This window comes from Silene latifolia, chromosome 9 (assembly GCF_048544455.1).
Source record: "Silene latifolia isolate original U9 population chromosome 9, ASM4854445v1, whole genome shotgun sequence".
Classification (NCBI taxonomy): domain Eukaryota; kingdom Viridiplantae; phylum Streptophyta; class Magnoliopsida; order Caryophyllales; family Caryophyllaceae; genus Silene; species Silene latifolia.
Window position 1 is genome coordinate 90,683,025 of NC_133534.1, and position 6,959 is coordinate 90,689,983.

General features: G+C 38.3%; 1 non-coding gene across 1 annotated transcript; it reads right to left on the reverse strand.

Moving 5' to 3' along the window:
- Positions 1 to 3,671: 3,671 nt before the first annotated feature.
- Positions 3,672 to 3,778, reverse strand: LOC141603895 (small nucleolar RNA R71). Its single transcript, XR_012525733.1, has one exon. It is a non-coding gene; the product is annotated as a small nucleolar RNA R71 (small nucleolar RNA).
- Positions 3,779 to 6,959: the final 3,181 nt, after the last annotated feature.

Here is a 6,959-nt window from a genome sequence, read left to right on the forward strand (position 1 = left end):
AAATAACAATAACAACCAAATAAAAAAATAAAAAATAAAAACAAAGAACAAAAACAAAACAAAAAACAAAGAACAACACCAAAAACCAAAAATCTAAAATTTAAACAATAAAAAAAAAAATAACAAGAAAGAAAAGAAAAAAATTTAAACAATAAAAACCTCTCCTCATCACCACAAATCCCGTAAAACAAGAAAGAAAAGAAAAAAAAAAAAAAAAAAACACCACAAATCCCGTAAAACAAGAAAGAAAAGAAAAAAAAAAAAAAAAAAACAAAGAACCGCTTGAAATGGAACGACATCACGACAACGATATCACGACAACCACCATCCCTACAAATGGAACGACATCACCAACACTAACCCGACACTCGAACCACCAACAACCACTATTTATTTTCAGATCTGAAAAAAAAAATAGAAAGGAAAAGGGAGAGGCGGCCGAGGGAGCCAGAAACGGAGAGAAGAGGGATGGTGCAGGACGGAGGATGGAGGATGGTTCGTGGCTGGTGTGGTCGGGTGTGGTGGTGGTAAGGGAGGGTCGGTGTTGGTGGGGTGGTGTTATGGTCGAGACGGCAGCGGCGGCAGTGAGGCATGGAGGGAGGAGGTGGCTGGTGTGGTCGGGTGTGGTGGTGGTAAGGGAGGGTCGGTGTTGGTGGGGTGGTGTTATGGTCGGGTGTGGTGGTGGTAAGGGAGGGTCGGTGTTGGTGGGGTGGGTTTTTTTTTTTTGTTTTTTTTTTGTTTTGTATTTGTTTTTGGGAGAGAACAAATGTGAGAGAATGTAGAGAGAAGGGAGAAGTTATTGATAATGAGTGATATAATGTTTAGTGGGGAAGGAGTTTCTGATAAATGGGGAAGAATGGATTAGTAAGAAACATAATTGCAATGAGGAGGTAATTAGACTAGATTGATTTGTGGCCATTCATTGAGATCTAATCTCAACCTTCCATCCCCTCCATCCTATGGTCCTTATAAGGACTTAGGGACTTACAAGATACAAGGGCCTTAGAAGAACCCCTCTCTATATATATATATATAGTTGTGTATGTATATATATATATATATATATATTTATATATATATATATATACACAATATATATATATATACACACAATATATATATATATATATATATATATATATATATATATATATATATATATATATATATATATATACTATATATATATATTCTCAACAAAGCTTCCCTAATTAGCTTATTATCATGTGCCCTAAGGGCACATGTTAGAAAATCCGATATATATATATAGTTGTGTGAGTTTGTTGAGGTCGAGTTTAGAACTCGAGTCAACGCAAGTTTATTATTCAATCATGCGATGATTGACTAATAAAATTTTATATTTTATTGTAATGTGATTAAATAAGATTTAATTTAATAATTAAGCGTTAATTCATTAAATTAATCGAGGTTTTTGTATTTTTAGAGGTAGAGGTTATTTGTTGATTATAATATGGAACAAAACGGAGCTAATTGTATCGCATCTAACAACCAAGAAACAAAGAGGAGACCAACACTAAAGGCCTAAGTTGATAGAAAAAATAAATGGACAATGATGAAGGACCTCCACGACCCCTCAATGATCCTCATGGATCATGAGGCAGCCAATTGAAGAAGAAGCCAAGCTTACCCTTGAAACGGGTGTCCCAAGCTCGGGCCAAGCGTCCCGAAGAGAAGGACGGGCGTCCCAAGACACAGCCTGAGCGTCCCGAAGAGAAGGACGGGCGTTTTTCCTTACAACATGAGCGTCCAACAGGGGCAGGTCGAGCGTCTCCATGAAGGACTTGCAAGGCGTTAATCTTCATTTTAGGGACTTAATCATCATTTTAGCCCTTAGTTACCCTAATACTTGTACTTAATATAAATACTCCATTGTATTAGGGTTTGATTACCAAGTTAGATTACCAAATTAGGATGTTATCTTAGATTAATCCAAGTTATTAATACAATCCAATTACATAATTTAATCTTAATCACATCTTAATCTTTCCTTAATTATTCAAGTGTTCTTAGATTTAGTTGGGTAATTTGAAGACTATTTGGGGTTTATTGGAGAAATGACAACTTTTCATAATTTATCAAGTTTTCTTCTATTATTCTTTGCTTTATATTTGATCATCCTAAGTTGGTACAATTTCTCTACTCTTTACTTACTCCTTGTTTATTGTTTTCCTCTTTTTATCATGTTTAGACTTGTTCATATGATTGAAACCATTGCTAGCATGTCCACCATGATAATGAGTGAGTAGTTCCTTAACTAGGGTTAATGGAGGATTAGGGGAATTAATCATGGGGTATATTTTTACTTAATAAGTTCATATGAATGCTTGCTTGTTGTAGTTTCAACTTATGCACATGTTATGCTTGATGAAGTGCTTGATTGACAACCTAGCATGAATCTCTTATCCATGCAACAAGACTTGTAAGACATAAACTAACTCAAGGCTTGTTAGACCATGCATATAGTTGAATAGGAAGAATTAAGTCAACTTGAAGGTGTTGTAAAGTCTTGACCACTCGGCTCCGAGAATCAAAACTTCCTAGTAATTGTAAGATATAAACTAACTTGATTCCACTACAAAAATAAATTGCTTGCATCTATGAAACTTGTTTATGTGATCTCACCATAATTTTCCTATAAACCCATGACACCCTAGTGTTTTAATCAACTGTTTACAAATCCCATTTACTTGATTTGCTTTACTTTTATTTGTTTACATTTCCTTTGTTAAGTAGTTTAGATTGGAAACCTCAAACTTAACCCAAATTGTGACACTAAAGATATAACTTTCTACACTCAATAATTCAATACAATAACCGTCCCTTGGGATCCGACTTTTACTTATCACTCTACTAAGAGTAGTTTGTTGAGATTACGAATTGTGTTTGATAGGGAGAATAGACGACAATTCTGACCGTCATCAAAATGGCGCCATTGCCGGGGACGGTGTTCAATTGAATTGTTAGTATTTGTTGTTTTTAGTTGTGTCTTTCTTAACCTTGGGAAAGTCAAACTCCTTAAGGTAGTTTTAATTGTTTTCTAGTTGTTTGATTTTTGCATGTCTAGGAGATCACAAGGCGAACCCTTGCCTATTGATCCCTAGTTTAAAAGAACTTTGACAAATATTAGATGAACCGTTAGAGGAACTTCAGCAGTTGTGGATATTGGAGAACTTGTGGACATTGGTATCATCCAATCGGATAGTGTTGAGTTTAATAACCCTTTTTCAAGACAAGGAGAGGAGAACCCAATTCAAAACCAACCACAAAATCAACGTAAAATGCCTAAATTTTCTTCTCATTCCGTACCAACCGAGGAGAACCTACCAAATGGTATTCCGACGTCACCCTACTTGACCGATAATTTCATTGCCAAATCCGCATTCATACAATTAGTTGAGAGAAGTCAACTTGGAGGGATGCCTAGTGAGGATCCTTATCTGCACATGGAGACTTTTTGTGACTATTGTGATGCCATTTCCCAAACGGGGGTAACTCAAGATCAAATTCGATAGGTATTGTTTCTTTTTTCCTTGATCGGAACCACAAAACAATGGTTGAAGATCCTAGACAAGGCCACTCTTGGAATTGATTCATGGAAGAAGTTAGCACTTGCCTTTTACAAGAAGTTCCACCCTCCGGAGAACACCAACATGTTAAGAGCCAAAATCACCGGGTTCAAGGAAAGAGATGAAGAGTCTATATATGAGGCATGAGAAAGATTCAAAGATACATGTCGCTCTTGTCCTCATCATGGACTAAGCGAATGGTTTTGAGTCAAACAATTTCGGAATGGGTTGTATGAAGATGCAAGGAATGTGCTCAACATGGGTTCTAATGGAAGATTCACCGAGGTTGATGACAACCAAACTTAGGCAAAGATAGAGGAGATGGCGGTTCACAACTTTCAATATAGTAGAAAAAGAAAGTCTACTAGGGGAGGGAAACATGAAGTTGACTCCGTCACACAATTGAGCGCCGATTTGGGTGCCCAACTAAGCTCCCATATTGACACAATGAACTTGACATTTGAGAAACCCATAGCCAAGATGAATGAAGCCTTTCAATCGTCCAGGCAACATCAACAAGTCAATGCCATGGTGGCAACATCTTCTATTCCAAATAGAGTATGTGAGAATTGTGGATCTGATACGTGCATATTGTATAGTCTTTTTAGCCTATTTTAGCACGTATTATTGTGTACTTTTGTACTATTTATATTGCATTATGCCCCGAATTGGCTACTTTGGTTCGTTTTGTCCATTTTGTAGAAATGAACGCGAAAGTAGTGGAATTGTACCATTTTTCGTCCTTTTTGCATGCATTTAGAGAAGACGGGATTTTCCTGAGTAAGATACTGCATTGGAGTGCATGGAGGCACGGTTTACGAGGCAGTCGGGCATGGATTTGAGCTGAATTGAAGACATAAAACTCGATCGAGTGGTTTTGTTAAGTCGATCGAGTGGTTTTTACATCCTTGGTTGGTCGATCGAGTGCTTTTCTACTCGATCCAGAAGTGCTGTAAAGAGGGGTTACTCGATCGAGTTACTATTCTACTCAATCGAGTAGATTTTATGGAGTTTTGCTAGATCGAGTGGTTTTATTCCACTCGATCGAGTGGTTTCTGCTGGCGTTGGCTTTAATTAGTCCGTGAATTTATTTTAGCTTATGGACTTAGTTGTTTTTGTATTCAAGCATTACGTTACTAGGTTATGAGGATCGAATTTTCCTACTATCAAAGTTTATTTATCATTCAAGACTGCGTATTATTTTCTCCTTCACTATAACTTTATCTTGGGATTTATTTCGCTCGGATTTGATTGTTCTTTTCGCCGAATTCGCACGATTGTAATCTCTTTCTCCTTTCTTAATATTAAACTTCATTTCATTTGCTTTAATTCTTCGTCTTGCTTTATTTAATTTTTGCCCTAATTTACTTTTTATGCAATTTAATCATCGTTTTAATATGTTGAATGCTGGTTATTTATCTGCTGTTAGTTTTGATAGTATTAATAGCAATATGAGTACCTAAATCTAATTCATGTTGGGATTAGGGGATCTACGGTAGGAATGTGACGATGTAGTAAATAGGTTAGATGAATTAATTGTGAGATTCTGTCACCATAGCAATTTAATTGTATTTTACCGACTTATTTGAGTGCACGCTTCTGAGTCAACCTTTTAATCTGGCTAAAATTAATCCTGGATCGAAAGATTGGACTAAATAGGCCTGCTATGAACAGTAGACTACCCTGACGAGGATGAAAGTTTAGTTAGTGGTATTTTAGGATATAAAGTGGACCGAAAGGACCTTTCCATATCCCTCTTGCATTAATTTGTTTAAGTTGTTTACAGTTAAGTCACTGGACTACCGTAGTGAACCGAAATCCTGACATGACCTTTCCCTATTTGATAGTTTAAATCTATTTTCCTGCCTTTACTGCTCTTGTCTTTACTTCTCTTTTCTTTAAACCTTCTAGTTTAGAAAACCAATTCAAACAACCCCCCATTTGTGACCAAATAGACGGACTTCTACAGACATCTTGCCTCCCTGAGGAGATCGACCTGACTTCCCTAGCTATATAGTTAGTTTAGTTAGTTTATGTTGGATAGGTATATGACAGACATATCAAATTTTGGCGCCGTTGCCAGGGAGGCAATTGCCCTATCTGTCTTTGTTTCGTTTATTTTATCCGTCTCAGGGAATCTTTATTCCTTGAGGCAGTTCTTATTTATTTTCTTTCAATGTTGTTTATGCCCAGGTCAGACAGGTTTGAGTTAGTTTCAGCTGATTCAGAGCCAGAGAGACTATTCAGGCATAGACTCTGTCTGCAGATAAAATAACGAAAGGAAGACTTGGGCACTTTTGTGCCAGAGCTACATCATTCTCTTTTCGCAGAAGACCAGTCTTTAGTGGAAGACATTCCTATTTCTGCCGATCAAGAAGTAAAGATGCCAAAACTTTTCAGTCACTCGGTGCCTAAAGCATCCTCAATTCCAAAGGGTTTCATTCTCCAGACTGAGGAAGGGAATACATTCGACATCCGTCCTTCCTACATCAATCTGGTGGAAAGAAATCTCTATAAAGGTGTGGCAGGAGAACAGCCGAGGAAGCACATGGAGGTCTTTACAGACTACTGTTCTACTATCCCCGCCACAAAGGGGGTAACTCAAGACAAGATTAAGGAGGTTTTGTTTCCTTTCTCTTTGACCGACTTAGCCAGGGAGTGTCTGACTGATTTGGACCGCACAGCTGCAGGAGTTACAGATTGGAAGTCTCTTGCTCTTGCCTTTTACTAGAGATATTTCCCTCCACAGCGCACCAATCAGCGAGGGCCAAGATTACCAGTTTTATGCAGGCTCCCGATGAGACTTTATATGAGGCATGGTCTTGATTCAAGAAATTGGTGAGGTCTATTCCTCGCCATGGTTTTGACCCATGGTTTATATCTAACCAGTTCTACAATGGGTTGTACGATGACCACAGAGCCATACTTGATGCGTCATCTAATGGGAGATTCCAGAAAAATACCGACGACGATAAGGGATGGGCCCTTATTGAAGAGATTGCGAATCACAGTGCTGAGTATGGAAACCCGAGGGATGGTATTAGAACAGTTCATGCAGTCAATAAGCAGGTTGTGGCTCAGCTGGAAGCTATGAACGCTAGATTTGACAAGTTGGAGTTACATTCTACTGGGGAGCCTCAGACGGTCCATATGCTTACTAGAGGGGAGACCGTCACATGTGAGAGGTGTGGGAGCAATGACGGTCACACTGCTATTGGCTGTCTTATGGAGAAGGAACAAGTCCTTGCCTTTCAACAATATAGGCAAGGAGGAGGTTCCTATTACAATAACCAAGGGGCAGTCCATCCCAATTTGAGGTGGACTAGTCAAAATGTGCTCAATCCTACCCCTCCTCCAGACCAGCACCAGCCG